Genomic DNA, 19388 nt, shown 5'->3' on the forward strand with positions numbered 1-19388 from the left:
ATGCTCTACATGGGCAGCAACTTCTGTGCTCAAACATATCTGAACATTTCACCAAACAAATGTTTTGGTAAGAATATTAGGTTTGAAATTATTTTATAAATTGTTTTTAATTGTATTTTCACCATCTTGGATTTTTTTTTTACTGATCCTCAGGGATTCTCTTGCAGAGCTGCCTTTAAATTTGGCCAAAAGAGTGGTGCAGGTTAGACGTCACTTTGTAGGCCAATCGGCAGTTAGCATCATACTTGTTCCCTAAAGAAAAACCCAATAGGATTTTTCCATAGGCTTTTGGATTGTCGCAAAAAACAAACTCTGTGATCAACAAAAGTTTATGATACTTACACGTTTTGCCCATTGAGATAATTATCACAGATTAACACAACTTTGATAAATTTTGAAGCCTAAATGCAGTCGTCAGAAATAAAAAGCTAAAGGAAGGCTATAAACGAACTGCGCCACACGGTCCCACAACTTCAACGTCACCACCACTAAGCTTCCGACAACTCTTTCAGGTTTTATCTAAAAACATTTTCCCAGAAAGTTTGAGTTAGAATTGTCTATAAGAGCACAATTATAAGCATAACACAATTATAAGCATAACGAGACTGCCTGTGTAGTCCCATTTAGCCACTTGTTAGCAATCGCCTTTTTCAAGACACGTTACAGCTTCAAAAAATCACGAGTGGGATAATACGGATGTATTTTATGTCACAGAATAAAACATGGACGTGTCTTGAGCTTGTGTTCACCACAGACCTCTTTTCAGCCATTTAACAAAAACCCCATTCAAAAAACCCATTGACTCCGAGACGATGGAACAGGAAGTGCTAAAATGCTAACTCGTTTCCACGTTTTGGCCTACAAAGTGATGTAATACTTGACCACTTGTACATGCTTGGACACTGCACTGCCGTCTACTGACGTGGATCAGTGTCTCTGAGTTTTGTCAATTACACTGATACAGGGAGTTTAAGAGAGCGTTCTACACAATGATGAATTCGCTCACCTCTTTAACAAAAGAAGCAACTCGAGCATCTCATCCCAGTCGTCAAATGTTTACGTTTGTTTTTTGTCTTTGTCAGTCTTTCTGTCTCATGGCTTTAGACCTTTTTTGCTTCTTTGGGTGTACAGATAATACCGTAATCTCCGCTGGTAAAACACAATAATAAGTGTGTTCCATTGTCTAATTTACATTTTTTTTCTTTTGCAGCAAAAAACTTTTTTTAAATTAGCAAAAAAAAAAAAAAAAACTGCTGAATCCGTTGACTATGAATTTAGCTCACTAATATTTATAAAAAAAAGTAATATTCGCTATTCCATTGTTGCTTTACTCATTAAGTATATGTACTATTTTTCAAGTAGCTGCCAATGTCAAGTAGCAAGTATGCAAACATATTTGAGTTATGGTTAGTAAAGTATTGTGACTGCTGGAGCTTAGGAAGTATATGGTGTTTCACTGAGCGAAAAGTGTTGTATATAGTGTGCATGAAGAGCTTAAAACAGGTTCACTGGAGCACTGAAGTATGAAGTAAACCAAAGTAGAGACATGGCTTGTGTGGGATGGAGGATTGAGCTTTGCTTGACGTATCTCACGTCTCACCTTGTGTTGTGTGCTACTGTAAAATCATCCCCAGAGTTCTGCTGAAGGACTCTGCATTCACTCCCTGCTCTTTTGTTCTGTGTTTACCCTGCTTTCCTGTCTCCCTTGTTCTCTACAATTAAAGACAGAGTGAGGTTTCAGGCGCATGGCTGGCAGCGCTAATCTTTTCATTGTCCTTTTCATTAGTGGTAGCTTCTCCACTATAAAACAGCAGTGACCCATTCTTTTAAAACTGTGTGACAACACAATGTGATTTGGGAGCAATTGCATCTGAATAGACTGCAGGGACTCTTTGATCTACTCCCCCTTTCTTTTGAAGCTCTTTTTTTGAATGATGGTCCGAGCTCTAGGTGATTCTCTCGACGGTCTTAAAGGTGCCCCTATTTCAGATATACAGGACGCCAAACAAGACCTGTGTGTCCCTTCAGATTTTGTGCTTAAATGTACAGAAGAAAAAGGAAATGTCTGAGAAAAAAAGGGGTCTCTCATTCTGTCACTCTGCCTCTTTCACTCTCCCTTTCTTTGTTGGATTGAAAAAGAACAAGTCACAGAAGACTTTAACCCTTCCATGTCATCTCCGCTTGATGAGGAGCTTTGGATTAACTACAAATGAGAACCCATTCATCCCTCTGCTGATCCGCAGCAACCCCTTGTGCTGTGAAAGGCTGAGGAGGCAGTTGCTTAGAGGAAGAGTGGTTTTGTGTGGCGAGAATGCCAGTCCAAAAGTAAAATCAATGGTTATCTGGTTGAGAACCCCCACAGTCGAAACATTCAGAGGTAATGCCGTTCATTAGGTTACTGTGTTGATAAAAGCCTGATTTGCTTGTACTAGTCCTCTTGCTCGCTGTTAAACAGTGCATAACATAGCAGATGGACAGGGATTCTGTTGTTAAATGAAGAACAGGCGGTCTCAGCTTTTAAGTCAGGAACAGAGGGATTTACTCGCTAAATCCTGCTTCATTTAAAGTTTTTAATTACTGAGCGCTCTTGAATTGCTGTTATCATTTGCTTCAAATGGATTGTGTGGCCTCAGATTTGATGACATGATCAAACATCTTCCATCCATCCTTTAAACAACACACATCATCGTAGTAATGAAATCCTGGTTGATTTATGGATTAGTTTAGTCATGTGTGCTGTTTCTAGGTTGGTTCAAAATCTTCTAAATGGGCTGCATCCAGGATGGCATATGAATGCCAGTCTGCTTCAGTTTGTAAAAGCTGATTAGCAGGTGGAGCTTCTGAAATGGTGCTCTGCTACTTCCTGTTCAGAGGTCAGAACTTCCACCAGATCAAGCTTCAGGGTCACATGGTTGAGCAAGTTCAGAGTTGCTTTTCCAGCCTAGGCATAGACAAATCCACATCCTCAGGCCTTCCCTGGGTCACTGTTCCATATGGCTGGTGACAGGTTCAAGCCCATCCCCCTTTGAATTGGCTGATCCTGCTTTCTAGACGTGTTTTGACTGGCCGGGCCACCATGCCGTCCAGAACTAGTTTAAGTATCACAATGAAAGACTTAGAGATCTTTCACAAAACTGTTCAACTTGGATTTTTTTATGGATGAACTATTCTGGCAGTGCTGCTATATTTTAGTTATGATTTGTTTGACACACGGGCACTCATTTCTGGCTAGTCCAGTTTAACATATCCTTAGACCTGTCAGATCAAGTTAAAGCAGGTAATGAGACAGTAGACTTGACATGTTCTTATCTGTTTATGTTAATTGGCACCATTGTTTGCCATTAACATGTTAACAACAATTAGCATGTTAGAAAGCGCCGCTGGGTAGGAAAACAATAGGTTGACTATAGCCTTAGGTTACAATTGTTAACATTGTGAATCAATTAATTATCTCAGTCAACATACATGGATGGAAAACTTCCCCTTTAACATGATGTACAACTTGATAGAGATGCTGTTTGCTGATGTTTGTTGTTTGTTTGATTAAAACGAACCCTGGTGCAATTGCTCTGTTAGTGCGGTTCATTTGAATAAGTGTGAGCGCTGCCATCCGAACCCTGGTGCGCACTAAACAAGGGGACCGAGACCGGTTCGAAGGAAATATGAATGCAACACGGACCAAAGACACGTAAACGAACCCAAAAAAGGGAAGATGAGACCCTAAAAAGGACGGAGGGCCTCCTTTACACATTTTATAAGCTCTTCACAAGTTCTCAGCTGGTTACACACAGACGAGCACCCAGTTTAAGTCCATTTCATAATAATAAAATTATACTGTAATACTTATACTTAGATAATTAAGTTTCTAATCCAGTTTGTTTTGTTTTAAATGGTGGCTGTCACAAAAATTTGACGGATTCATTCAAAAATACATTAAATATTTAATTAAATTAAATTAAATTTATTATGTAATATGGTACATATACAGTATTTAGCAAAATGCTCCTCTCTACATTTTTCTTGCTGATTATCAACCAACGAATGGTTTTTCTGAGGTATAATAATGTTACGTGACATTGTTTGAAACACTGATTTAGCGATTACGTACATGAGACATGATACGGATTTAGGTAAACTGTAGTGTATCTTTCAACATATTTTCTGATGTTCATTCATGTTTATTTCATTTTGTAACGTAATAAAGAGGAAGGGATGATCGGGTTCATTCACGGTCCGCGATAACTGTTCAAAAATAAAAACTGATGCAGCGACGCATAGTCTTTGTTCAACTTTCTTTTCATAATTATAAATAAATGCATAGCCTATATGCTTGTCCTGTAAGTTTGTGAATAAAAATGAAAATGTGAATGGAAACAGAAGCTATTAAATGTCTTATTATCATTAAAATATGAAAATTAAAATGACAGTTAATAATAATTATGACGGAATTTTTACGATCCTGTACATCAAAATGACGGACGGTGTGAAAGTCTAACACAACTTTTTGCTCCGGACCAAAAAACCAAGCAAACCGAACTACAAGTGTGAGATGAACCCAAACTTTTTGTGATAAGGCCAAAAATGTGAAAGTAGGCAGGGAGTGTTTTTCAGAGTCTATCAAGCAGACAACTAAGTATAGTTAATTATCCTCCTAGTCTTTTGAATGGTTTGCAAGCAGGTCTTTGTAGGACAGGGGACTCACTAGATTTGCCCTTCACTGAATTCAGCTCTTTCCAAACATGTCCAATCATGCTGAACTCAGACATGACCTTTCCCAAGTCCCAAGTTATACGAGTAACTTATTCAAGCACACCTATTTAAAGTTATCTGTTACTCATTTTAAATTAATCGAATTAATGTAAAGCATTTATAAATGTATTGATTGAGCAGTTGATGTGACATTAAATGTAAATTCATGTAAATCATACCTATGAGTACCATGCAAATGAGTAAAAACAAACGGAAAACTGAATCAATTATGCACAAATTATATACGATCTTAGTCATTTTTGCTAAACAGGTATCCCACAGATTCTCTCTCTCGCTCTCTATCTTTTTTTTTTTCTTTTTTTTTTTTGGATGGTTAAGTGCTCTTTTATCTTTCATGGACAGCCCGGCCAATAGTCCAACCTCGTGGGTGCTAGACTGTCTGTGAATGTGTGAGGTGTGTGTGTGAATTGCTGCTGAAGCACTTCAGCTGTGTTTATTCAGTACCAGACCTGCTGGTTCAAGCTGATGCGCTAACGTGTGGGATTGCACTTAGGGACAGTTGTGATGCTAATTCACCCTGACTGGAAAGGAGGCAAGCTGTCAGTGCGCTCAAAGCTTGGATATACTGCAGTGAGAGTAGAGCACCGGGCCATTCAAACATCAATGGAAGAGAGAGGCTGGGAATTACCATACACAGACTCCGAGAGCAGATCTGTAGTGCTTGTCTGACTCAGGAAATTGTAAATGCTTTGGGGTTTCCATCAGACATGTTTGTTGTCATGATTGGTACTTATGGATTCTGCTAAAATGGTCGCTGTTTGGGGTCTCCCAGTTTAAGCCCCTTTTCCGGGCATCATAATTATATATCGAGATACTTTATTGTTTTGATATTGATAATACATAAAAAAGTATGATCCTTGTGTCATTATTTTTTTTATATATCATTACTTCATGTAAAGGTCATGTAAATCAGAGGTTTTTAAACTGTGGTCTGGGCCCGGGTAATTTAGGGCTACATTTAAAAACAAACAAAAAAAAAACAATAGTTTGAATCCAAATACGTAAATCAAGAGATTAATCATGATTGTTAACCATAGAGATACATAGATGCCTCATTCCCAGCCGTTTCAGTGTGCTGCTATACGTAAGCCGTCTGCCATATTGGAGCAGTCCGTGAACATTCGAGAGCAAGTTGACTGATTGTCTGCAGTCGTAGTTAGACACATGTATTAATATGAAATAGACTTCAGCAGATGATTTTGCTAAACTAACACAATACAACAAGACACAGACATCAGCTGACATAAAAAAATTACCATAGTAAAAGTAAAAACATTAAAAGTACTATAGTAAAACCATGTATTGAGTTAATACATATAAAAACACAAACCAACACATTCTCACCTGTAAAAGATTATCCAATCTCTTCGGGAATTTAAATCTCGGCAGTTTCACAAGCAGAAGCTGCACCTATGTGTCTGGAAGGGTTGAATAAGGAATCTACGTATACATTTCTATGGTTTTATTTAACACTACAAATAAAATATTTTTGTAAAAACATTTTGCAAGAAAGTTCAGAGTTGCAATGTATATACTTACAAAACATGTTTGTATGTAAATATATACATTGCAACTCTGAACTTTCTTGCAAAATGTTTTAACAAAAATATATGCAGATTTGTTTTTATTTGTAGTGTTAAAACCATAGATATGTATATACGTAGATGCTTTATTCAACCCTTCCAACCATTAATGTCAGCTGACGCCTGTGTCTTGTTGTATTGTGTTAGATTTTGCTGAAGTCTATTTCATATTAATTCATGCGTATAACAACACGTTTGTACATCTAGCAGTAAATATAATATTTTTCAGATACATTTTTCTCAAGGCTTTAGAACAATGACAACATAAATGAAATGAAATGGAATTACTGTATATTTAACTATTTTGTTTTTATAGTATCACATTTACCGTTTTCTCACACAGTATAAAAGTGTGTTCACATTAGCGAAATTTAATGGGTCCATTGTCAATTGTCAGTAGTGTAGCATATATGAAGCACATCTCACACAAAAAAGTCACTTTCAAACCAAGCTGATTTCTGTTGGTCCAAGCGTGAGCAACTTGGACCCATTGGAAAATCTTTCGCCATCACACGAAATTCATGTTTACATGCATTCCTATTGAAATTACTGGATTTTGCCCCCTAAAAATTGGTGAACTGTGGCTTAATGTGGCTTAAAATATACACCCCAAAAAATGCAAGCAAAAAAAAAAAAAAAAAAAAAAGATTTACACAATTTAATTAATAGTAAAATTCCATCAGATTGATTTGAAAAATCCTTACGTTTAACTGAATAATTGATTAAGGATTGTTCAATTATTTAGTTAAATTACTTAAGGATTATTCAATTCAATTGGATGGAATTTAACTATTAATTAAATTGTGTAAATCTTAAAAAAAGGCTTAATTTTTGAGTGTATATGCTGCCTTTATATTTTAGGAATGGGGTCTTTCTCAAGGGTATCATCATATCATGGGGTCCTTTCCATCAAATGTTTGGAAACTCTTGGACTGCCATTACTCACTGATTTAGTCTCCCTTGTTTGTTTGATTTACAATTATTTGTTTAAAATAGCAATACAACTATGAAAATGTGATGTATTGAATCACATCATTTGTGTCGTGATGTATCATATCATGTATCACGAGTATTTAGCGATACCCTACACATATTATAGCTGCACTGGTCTGACGAAATAAAGGCCACGATTCATACAGATGTCTTTTGTCGTTTATTTTGTACATATCTCTCTCTCTTTCTTTTCAGTAGACACCATAGACACTGTGAAAACTACAAAAAAATGAAAACATATATTCAAAATATGCATTTCTCAGTCCTTTACAAGTCTCTTGTGACAATGTCCGATGATATGCAAGTGAATGACAACAGAAATACAACGAATCCAATCAACATCACGAATAGCACATCACATCGTGCACGTAAAGTAATATAAAACAATATTATAAACATTATGAAATGTATATAAAGGTAAATTACCGTGTGCGCCTCTCAAACCATGCAGATTAAGCAATTCTTTTCAGACTACATGTCGTTTCTCTGCATCCATGTTCGTTCTGACCCACAAAATGACGCAGACCCGCTCCAAACTGAACCGGGTCATGTGACATCACGTTTTTCTACGTAAATCCTCCTTAAAGAACCCCTAACTTTAAACACCATATATTATAAATATCCGCTTCTAAATATCACAATTGTTTTTAAATGAACTCAAATTTACATTAATTTATAACAAAAACAAATACACATCTCAACAAAATACATGTCCTTTGACAGTTACACTCCCACCAAATTACTATAATTTATGATGAACTTATGCACAAGTTTGAATAAATTTAGTAATTTCACAAAACAAATTTCAGAACCATATAGAATGTTCTCTGACTCTTGGCATCAAGTCTAATATTTAAACTCTTAATACTTCAAACTATCAACTTGTGGAGTAAAGAGATTAGTTCCATTGCATAAGATTTAATTGTTTTCTACAAGTACCACTAATTTGTGAATAGGACGTTCAAGGATGGATGGATTAGTAAGTCGCTGACCCTCTTTCCCTAACTTTCTATTTCCTATTTGTATTGTGGTTTTTCGCACCAGGCCATCTTCATCTTCACAAACATCAAGCACTCTTCCAAGTCTCCATTCATTGCGCGGAACTCCTTCCTCCTTGACGATGACGATATCCCCAATCTTCACATTGCGTCTTGGAGTATGCCACCGTTGTCTGAGAGTGATGTTTGTCAGATATTCCTTCCTCCATCTACTCCAAAATTGCTCTGTCAGATATTGTACTCTGCGCCACCTTTTTCTTCCGTACAGGTCTTCTTGCACAAATTTCCCTGGTGGAGGCAGAGGAACAGAGGATTTCATGGTGAGTAAATGGTTTGGGGTAAGTGGCTCTAGCCCCTTGGGATCATTGATTGTATCTGTGGTGAGTGGGCGGCTATTAATGATCGACATGGCTTCATAGAAGAAAGTTCTCAAGGAAGCATCATCCAATCTTCCCGAGCTTTTCGAAAGAGCCCAGCTTAGAACGCTCCTAATTGTTCTGATCTGCCTTTCCCAAACCCCTCCCATGTGACTGGCATCAGGTACGTTCATTATGAAGTCGCATTGCTTTTGGGATAGGTAAGCAGTCAATCTGTCCTTGTCCAATTCTTTTAAAGCTTTTGTCAGCTCATTTTTTGCCCCAACAAAATTTGTCCCTTGATCCGATCTGATCTCTCTTACAGCTCCACGGATAGCTATAAAACACCGCAAGGCATTTATGAAGGCATCAGTTGTGAGATCTTCCAGCATCTCTATGTGAATTGCTCTTGAGGAGAAACAGGTGAATATGAGACCATATCTCTTATGCTCTTTACGACCTTGCTTGATGAGAAATGGTCCGAAACAATCCATCCCACAATAAGAGAATGGTGGAGAGGGATCGACACGGCTAGCTGGTAGATCCGCCATCTTTTGCATCTCTGTTGACCTGCGATCTCGCCTGCACGTAACACATTGCTTAATGTAATTTGCCACAACTTTACTCCCACCAACAATCCAGTAACCGTTTGCTCTCAATTCATTGAGGGTCTGTCCTCTGCCTTGGTGCTGAGTTTTTTCATGGCAGTAACCCAAGATAAGACGTGTGACTACACTATCTCTCGGGAGGATTGCTGGGTGTTTCGAGTCAAGAGACAAGGAAGCTTTCATCAATCGCCCTCCCACCCTGAGAACGCCATCATGCAGTACTGGGTCAAGTTGGAATAATGGATGACAATGTGGCATTTTGCCATGACTCAGTTTTTGCATCTCATCTTTGAAGGCATTCTTTTGTGCCAATCTTACAAGCACGATACTGGCCTTTCTCATGTCTTCAACGTTTATGGGTTGAACGGTTTTGTATCTTGCTAATTGCTGGATACGAACGACAACTTTCAATGCTGTGTGCCATTTCGAAAACCGCTCAAACCTCTCCAAAAAATTCTCTTCTTCTACTACCTTTGTTTGTAGTACTTGTGTCGTTCTGATTTCAGGATCACCAACAAGCAGCTCTGGCGTTGTCTTTGGTGTGATAATTTCCTTTTCCCAAAGAAACTTGGGTCCCGTTAGCCAATTTGAGTTAATCAGATCTAACACCTTGAGGCCCCTGGAAACATGATCCGCTGGATTTTGATCCGAGTTTATGTAATGCCACTGAGCAGAGTCAGTTGTTTCACGAATTCTTTGAACTCGATTCGCCACAAAAACGTGAAACCTGCGGGCTTCATTGTTAATGTAGCCTAAGACTACTTTTGAGTCGGTCCAAAAATACTCTTGATCAAGATTGAGCTCCAGCTCATCCTTTAACATGTTACTGACCGCTGAAGAGATCACTGCAGCTGTCAACTCAAGCCTTGGTATGGTCACGACTTTTGTGGGTGCAACTCTTGCCTTGCCAATAACAAAGGAGCAGTGCACTTTGTCTTCACTCAACAGTCGGATATATGAGCATTGACCATAGCCATAACTACTCGCATCTGAAAAGTGATGGAGTTCAATCCTCTGGACAGTCCCTAGATGTTCAGGAGCAAAACATCTCATAATCTGAAGATTTTGCAGGTTTTTTAGTTCGTTCAGCCAGCTTGTCCATTGTGGCATTAACTCTTCAGGCAGAGGTTCATCCCATCCTATGCCCTTTTGGCACATCTCCTGCAGTATTTTTTTACCTACTAGGAGGAAGGGAGCCAGGAAGCCTAGTGGATCAAACACAGATGCCACAGTGGAGAGGATTCCTCGCCGTGTTGCTGGTTTTTCATCCAGGGCAACTTTAAAGGAAAAGGTGTCACTATTTACATTCCACTTTACTCCCAGCACAGTCTGAACTGGGAGTTCACCAGTACCAAGGTCCACATCCTGAACTTCGCTGGCTCTTTCGCTGACAGGAATTGACTCCAAAACCATTCTGTTGTTGGACATGAACTTGTGTAGACGCAATTTCCCTTTTGCACACACATTTCGGGCTTCTTGGATTAGTTTGACAGCTGCGTCCACATTTTTTACACTAATGAGCCCATCATCAACATAGAAATTCTTTTTGATAAAGTTGGCTGCTGCAGGATACTCGCTTTCATTTTGACATGCAAGGTACTTCATTCCATAATTCGCACAGCCAGGTGAGGATGCTGCCCCGAAAAGATGGACTTTCATGCGATACTCCTTTGGCTCTAAATTTGTATCACCGTTTTCCCACCACAGGAACCGCAAGTAATCTCTGTCTTCTTGGCTCACATGGAATCTGTGGAACATCCTTTCTACATCACAAATAACTGTGACTGGATGTTTGCGAAACCTACAGAGTACCCCTGTAAGCCCATTAGTGAGATCAGGTCCAGTTAGCAAGTGATCATTTAAAGCGGTGCCATCATACTTGGCAGAGCAGTCGAACACAACTCTAATCTTCTCTGGCTTTCTAGGGTGGTACACCCCTTGGTGAGGAATATACCAGACGTTTCCTGCCTTGGGTTGATGTTCAGCTCTCTCCGCATCACCATCATTGAAGACACTTTCCATAAATTTAACATAGTCACTCTTGAATTTGGGGTTTTTCTCAAATTTTCCTTTCAAACGTTTCAGCCGCACAAGAGCCAGCCGCTTATTTTCTGGTAATTGTGGGCGTGTCTTGAAGGGGAGGGGCATCTCCAGGTGTCCCTCTGTATTCTGGTGAATTTTTTCATTCAGCAATTGCATGAACTGTATATCGTCTTGCGATATGCTCTTTTCCTTTGGGTTTGTATCTCTAAAGTCTGATTCAAGGGCTCTGATGACAGCAACAGGAGTCAGTATTGGAAGTTCCTTAACAGATACACGATGACACAGACCTGTGACTTCTGTCGACTTTACAACCTGTGGCGAACTCCCAACAATACTCCAACCCAGGTCAGTCCTGATGGCATACGGCTCATTATCACCTCCTGTGATGACTTGTCGAGGCGCTAAAGCTCTTGAGCAGTCGTAACCTATCAGAAGTCCAACCTTACAATCCAACAACTCTGGTATTTCCTGTGCTATTTTATTCAAATGTAGCCACCTTCTTGCGGTTTCAGAGGTAGGAATGTGGGAACGTTCAAGTGGGATGAAATCTCTGGTATAGGAAGGTGGCAAATTAATTAAGCCATGAGAGGAAAAGCCCCTAACTCTGAGCCCACTAACTCTTTCACTTTGAACGACAGAATCCTTTCCCATCATTGTAGTAAGCTTTAACTTGACAGGCTCTGAAACTACCCCCATCCTCTCACATACCTCTTGGTCTACAAAGGTGTTGCTACTCTGGGTATCTTGTAGAGCATAAACTAAGCTCTCTCTTTCAGGATTGTCAATTGAAGAAATCCATACAGGCACTATCATTGATGTGCTCCCACCGTTACCACTGTCTATGGAACAGGAAAGGGAAGATGTGTTTTCTTCTGTTTGCATAACACGAGAAAGTGCTGCAGAAGACGAACGGTCTTCATGAAGTGGTGTTGGATGATGTTTCTTGCATATACTACAAGTAGATTTACTCTTGCAATCCTTTGAATTATGTCCTTTCCTAAGACAGCCAAAGCACAGGTTATTGTCAAATATGAACTTTCTCTTGTCCTCCACAGACTTACTAGCAAACGTTTGACATTTGTAGATGGAGTGACTTTCCCCACAACACCTGCAAATGACTAGGTATGGTCTATTTGAAAACACTGAGTTGCTTCCCTCAACACTGTAAGTTTTTTGCACTGTGCTTGGTTTGTCTGATGCTTTCACATTTGTGATGAATGCATTAGCCTTTGAGCGCTTAACTTCTCTAGATGGCCGTTCTTCAGAGAGCTTCAAGGCGTGAAAGGATGTTACAGGGTTACAGGCTATTTCTGCTTCTTGGGCCAGGAATCCAGCAAACTCCTTGAAATTAGGGTAATCCTCTGTTTGTCTCAACTGCATTGTAACATGGCGATTCCAACGAGACGTCACCCAATCAGGGAGTTTTTGTAGCATTTTTCTGTTCTCTTCACAGTCATTTAACACCTGAAGCCCTTTGATGTGTGGCATGGCATTGCTGCAGGCAGTCAGAAAGTCACTTAACTCTCTCAGTTTAACTGATTCTCTTGAACCAATCTTTGGCCAGTTATTCAGTTTTTCTCTAAAAGCACGCTGAATTACAAATGGATGGCCGTACCGAGAATTCAATGCTTCCCATGCTTGATCATAGGCTTTATCGTCCTTTCTGTAGAAGCTTCCTTCCAATACAGATCGTGCCTCACCACTGACATATTTTTGTAAATAGAACAACTTATCAGCTGAATTTGTGCATCGCTGTTCTATCAATGCCTTGAAACTTGTTCTCCACTCTAAGAACTTAAGTGGGTCCCCTGAGAAAACTGAGGGCTCAGGTGCTGGAAGTCTGCTGAGAACCATTGTGTCATGTAGGGCTTGTACTACTGAGGCTTCCCTATCAGACTGGGTTGTTTTTTCCTCTTTAATCTCCTTAAAAGATACTGGAGGACAATTAACTACCTCACTGCGTGGTGTTCTACTTTCGTTATTGGACTCACCTGAGTCAGCTTCAGAGTATGCTTTGAGCTTTGCAGCTATTACTTGAAGATCTCGCTCATTTTCCAATCTTTTAAGTTCTTGTCTTTGAACAGCAATAGCCTCCTCCATCTTTATCTCTGCCTGCTTTGCAGCCAACTGTGCGGCAAACTCTGCTCTTTTTGCGGAGATGCTTTGCTGTTCTGATGAGCAGCTTGAACGGTGACTACGAATAGTAGACTTGGAACTTTTAGCTGAAAATATTGACTTGGCATACTCTTTGTCAAGCACCATACGAATTCTGGCATCTTCTGCACTAGCATCAAATTCCTCTTGCCCCACTTCACTCATACGTACTTTCATCAGCCCCATCAAATCTGTTGTTACTGCTGTACAGGAATCAATTTTTCTTCTAATCTGAGTTGAAGGTACTGATTGAGATCGTATAAGTTCATACACATTTTTCACTTGAGTTTCCAGCCCTTCAACACTATCCATCATGTCACCCAAGTCTTGGTCAGAGCACTCATCCTTCAGTTTGGTACGTGTAGTTCTTACTTGTTCTTTCCAGCTTTCATACAACTTGATGAATTTACTCTCCTTCTGAGAAACTTCTTGCTGCTTAAGCTCTTGCATTTTTGGAGTCAATCTTCTCTCTCGTGAAGATTTCCTGGGTTCATCTCTTCTTGAAGTGGAAGCAGTAGGTTTTGCTATTTGAAGTGACTGTATTTTAACATGAATATCAGCTATGAGTGACTCTAATCTTTCCCTTTCAGCATCATCAGTTTGAAATCTTAACTGTTCAGTTAAGCTAGTCAACTCTGCCTGAAGGGACTCAGTTTGCTCACTTGATTCATCATATTGTGATTTTTCTTCATGAACTGACATTGTAAAGGTTTTTAGCAAAACACTTTTGTGTTACTTACTACTCTCAGATGCAAAAACCTTGTAACTATTCACCACTACGTCAATTGTAAAGCATTCACACAATTAGGCTGTAAAAATCAAACAATATAAATACAAATCATTTATCTTTACTTTTTTCTTCTTTTTTCTTTTCTTTTGATGTCCATAAAGATGTAAAAACAGCACAGTCTAACCTGCTGTTAATTGCAGAGCAGCACTCTTCTGCTTGTAACAGTGATGGAGTAAACAAACACTGTTCTTTGAAGCATGTAGAAAGGATACTTGCAAAGCTGTAGTTTACGCAGTTAAATGACGCCCTCTACTGGTCCGGTCGCGGTACTTCCCTGGCGGTGACAACTGCGTGCATAACGGCAAGCCTCGTCTCTGACGCTTTCTCTCTCCACGCGATAGTCCCGCGATCGTGCCTTCTTTTCGTATCCGACGTCTCTTCTGTACGCGATGCGCCCGCGACCTCGTTTCCTCTTCTCATCCAGCCGATGCCGTTCCACTCTTTAAGCTGTCGACTGTAATGGCGTCACGTTTTCACTATAGCTGCACTGGTCTGACGAAATAAAGGCCACGATTCATACAGATGTATTTTGTCGTTTATTTTGTACATATCTCTCTCTCTTTCTTTTCAGTAGACACCATAGACACCGTGAAAACTACAAAAAAATGAAAACATATATTCAAAATATGCATTTCTCAGTCCTTTACAAGTCTCTTGTGACAATGTCCGATGATATGCAAGTGAATGACAACAGAAATACAACGAATCCAATCAACATCACGAATAGCACATCACATCGTGCACGTAAAGTAATATAAAACAATATTATAAACATTATGAAATGTATATAAAGGTAAATTACCGTGTGCGCCTCTCAAACCATGCAGATTAAGCAATTCTTTTCAGACTACATGTCGTTTCTCTGCATCCATGTTCGTTCTGACCCACAAAATGACGCAGACCCGCTCCAAACTGAACCGGGTCATGTGACATCACGTTTTTCTACGTAAATCCTCTTTAAAGAACCCCTAACTTTAAACACCATATAATATAAATATCCGCTTCTAAATATCACAATTGTTTTTAAATGAACTCAAATTTACATTAATTTATAACAAAAACAAATACACATCTCAACAAAATACATGTCCTTTGACAGTTACACATATCTCTACAGGGGCATGCCTGGGACCAGTCTGGGATTCTTCTTGCCACTATTTGACTCAGTCCCCTGTATTTACCACTCTGAGTCTGCTAGTTGAGAGTCAAATGCTTTGCACCATGGGAGACGATGCTCAGGTGACGTGGTGGACATTTACACTTGTCTGAGTTTTGGGAGGGCAGACAGACAAATTGAAACCAGAGTGAATATATGCTGGGCTTCTTTGTAGTTACAAATGTTCCCCACTCCCCCTTTCATAATTCATGGGGTGTTATGCCATGTTAGCACTATAAGAGTTGCCAGGGGCTATTCCCTGGTGGTCTGTGTGGTGACAGTGATGTAGAGGCTACTTGGGGATGTGTGTGTGAGAGAGAGAGAGAGAGAGAGAGAGAGAGAGAGAGAGAGAGAGAGAGAGAGAGAGAGAGAGAGAGAGAGAGAGAGAGAGAGAGAGAGAGAGAGAGAGAGAGAGAGAGAGAGAGAGAGAGAGGCTTTTGGGAGAAAGTAAGGAAGGGGAAAGGCAGGCTGTTCCTGTAATAGCTCTTGTTCCCACTCACTTGAAGACCTAAAACTAATGGGCAGTGGTAAAGTGGCTGTCACACCAGTGCTAAGAAGCCATAAATATTATAAGGAATCCCATATCTAGTGCCTTGGACCATTTGGGACTCACATTTTAAGATTCTCATGTCTCCATTGAGGTTTAATTATGTTAAGCCGCGTTTCCACCGCAGGAACTTTACCCAGGAACTAGGAACTTTGGCCTGGTACTCGGTGTGTTTACACCGCAGGAACCAGGGTCTAAATGAAGTTCCGGGTAGATATTTCCCCCTCCGAAAGTCCCTGCTCGCGAGGTAGTACTTTTTCAAAGTTCAGGAACTTTCGCGGGTGGGGCTTGTGCGCTGAACATGCTGATTGGTTGTGTTCACGCCGCATTATGATTGGATAACTCCGCGCAGCATTTTATTTTAACCGGAATTTTTAGAATCTATTGCAGTTCGTGGCTTCATGCAGTAATGAAGTTCCATGCAGTAAGAGTTGTCTGTCTGCAAATATGGAATTTAATAAAAATAAAAAAGGCAGCTGGACCGACGACGAGATTCAGGCTTTATTAAGCGTATTTGCGGAAGAGAAATTTTCTGCGCGTTCGTCCCAGCCTTCTCACGGTCAATGTCCGCAATAGCTGATAACATACGCTGTCTAATTTTAGATCTAACGTTAGCATTACGAGCTTTCTGAACACGCTTTAGTATCAGTGCTCGTCTCTTTTCTGCCGTTTTGTTAATTACCTGGTTAGTAAACCAATACATCTCAAACAACTGCAGCACAGTGTGAATCTCTTCCATATTTATTATAAATGTGGCGCTCAAAACTGATTACTGTCTTTTACAGTCTACTGTCCGTCACAAGCAAGCAATGAGCAGTCGCGCGCAGTTTACCCGGTACTTTAGACCGCGATGTAAACGCAGAAAGCTACCGGTCTGGGGCAAAAAAAGTTCCTGGGAAAAAAGTTCCTGGGACAAATTGTTCCGGGCAATTGCGGTGGAAACGCGGCTATAAGTCAAGCTCATGCATCTTTCTGTGAGTAATAGGACACCTATGAAAGGACACCTTTTTGTCATTGACAACATAGCTGTGCGATATCTGAGGCATTGCTTTTTAGTCACTTCTCTTGTTTGGTATATTTATGTTTACCTACCAGACCAGCTTTCATTGTGGTTTTACTCAAGCTTGCTTAATAGATCTTAGTCAGGGTGGGACCATATTTAATTTGTCATCTTTAAAAAAAAAAAAAAAAAAAAAAAAAAAAATTTACCTTCAGCAGACAAAAACTCCATAAAACAAAGGTTTTTGAGCTCGTTTTGAAAATTATGGGATATAGTACCTTTATACAGTACATACCATTGTAAGAACTCTATGTCTATTCCTACGACTGTAACTGTACGATCATGCGAAAGGGGTTGCCCCTCTGGAAAAACCCTTTGGTCCTGAGCCACCACTGCAAGGGTCTCATGTACAACAGGCCAAAATGTATCACATTGGACGCTGCTGCCATCAGACCCAACAGTCTCTGAAACTCATGAAAGACTGTAGACACATCTGAAGACTGTAAGACCCGGTTTCCCTACTGGAGGGGGGTACATGTTCTATGGCCCCTTTCTCCAGCAGAGTTTTCACTTCTTGTTCCATTACCAGAACCTGCTCGGGGCCCACCACGGTGGATAGGACCCCCATAAACCTGGGTGGGCGAGACCCGAACTGTATTTGATAACCCTTTTAAATGGTCGGCAGGACCCAAGGAGAAATATTTGGCAGTAGCTTCCACGCTGTCAAAAATTATACTAGAGGTACCAGCCTCTCTAGACTGGCTTCTGGATTTTGTTGTTGTTGTGCAATCAGTCCGACGCGCTGTAACAGCGAACCGGCAGGGAACGACCGAACTGACTGCTCTGGGACCCTCATCAGAGGGGGCGGGCATCCCAGGACTACTACGTTTCCGGGTGGACCCTGAGATATGTCCTTGCCGGAGACTGCTGCGTCCCGAAACACACGAGGTGGCGGGGTTAGCATACCGGTCCCCTGAGGACACCGAAGGACAGTGGGCACCGTAAAATGAGGTGTTAACCGCTTTACTTCGGGGGGTACTGCTTTCGTTGGCCTGACCCCTCGGGCAGCAGGACCTTTTCCCCGCAGCCTTCTTGGAAATAATGACGGTCCTCAGATACGTCTTACCCCTTGAAGGCTGCGGTTGAGAGCGCTTTCCCTGTCCCCAATATTTTTGAGGGGGAGCACTGGAAGCTACGCTCTGCTTTTGTGTGGGAAGGTGTGAAGAGCTGGCTTTAGATGTTTGGGGCTGCTCCCGCTCTGCAGACCCGGAGACATGAGAGTGGCGGGGGAGGAGTTTCTGGAATGCAGCCGCCTGTTTGGCTGCCTCCTGGAACCTCTCGACGACTGAGTTAACAGCGTCGCCGAAGAGGCCAGAAGGTGACAGGGGTGCATCCATAAGGAAGTTTTTATCTCTCTCCTTTATATTGCTTCGTTTGAGCCATAGATTTACATTTACATTTAGTCATTTAGCAGACGCTTTTATCCAAAGCGACTTACAACTGAGGACTAAACCAAGCGAGTCATCGTGAATAGACAAAAACAACGCTAGAAGTGCTCAAAATACAAAGTTCAGACCTTGCTCGGAGTAGCATAAGCCAGATAAGCAAGGATTTAAAGGAAAAGGAAAGAATTTTTTTTTTTTTTATGTTTTTATGTTAAGTGCTCACGGAAGAGATGAGTTTTCAGTTGTCTTTTGAATGTTGTCAGGGATTCTGCATTCCGGATGAGGGTGGGCAGATCATTCCACCAGCATGGTACCGTGAATGAGAATGTTCTGGAGAGTGATTTTGAGGCTCTCTGTGATGGTACCACGAGCCGTCGCTCATTGACTGATCGTAGGCTTCTGGTAGGGATGTAGATTTGTAGTAGTGAGTGGAAGTAGGAGGGAGCTGATCCTGTGGTCAATCTGTAAGCAAGTGTCAACACCTTGAACTTGATGCGAGCAGCGAGTGGTAGCCAGTGCAGAGAGATGAACAGAGGAGTGACGTGGGCCCTTTTGGGTTCGTTGAAGACCAGACGAGCTGCAGCATTCTGGATCATTTGTAGAGGTTTAGTTGCACATGATGGAAGTCCAGCCAGAAGAGCATTGCAGTAATCAAGCCTAGAAATTACCAGGGCCTGGACGAGAAGTTGTGTTGCATGCTCAGTTAGGAAGGGTCTGATCTTCCTGATGTTGTGCATAGCAAACCTGCATGATCGAGCTGTCTTTGTGATGTGGTCTGTGAAGGTCAGCTGATCATCAAAGATTACTCCAAGATTTCTGACTGACCTTGATGGGGTGATTGAGGAAGAATCTAGCTGGATAGTGAAGTCGTGCTGTAGAGACGGATTGGCAGGGAGGATGAGAAGCTCAGTCTTTGCCAGGTTGAGCTGCAGGTGATGTTCCTTC

At 40.8% G+C, this 19388-nt stretch overlaps 1 protein-coding gene across 1 annotated transcript in view; it reads left to right on the forward strand.

Annotated features, from left to right (window-relative positions):
* adamts18 (ADAM metallopeptidase with thrombospondin type 1 motif, 18) overlaps positions 1-19388 on the forward strand; it is a 97355-nt gene that overhangs the window by 2097 nt on the left and 75870 nt on the right. The gene's annotated exons all lie outside the window — the stretch shown is intronic.

The sequence above is a fragment of the Rhinichthys klamathensis genome, unplaced genomic scaffold, assembly GCF_029890125.1.
Source record: "Rhinichthys klamathensis goyatoka isolate OS25496 unplaced genomic scaffold, OSU_Roscu_1.1 h1tg000055l_1, whole genome shotgun sequence".
NCBI lineage: Eukaryota > Metazoa > Chordata > Actinopteri > Cypriniformes > Leuciscidae > Rhinichthys > Rhinichthys klamathensis.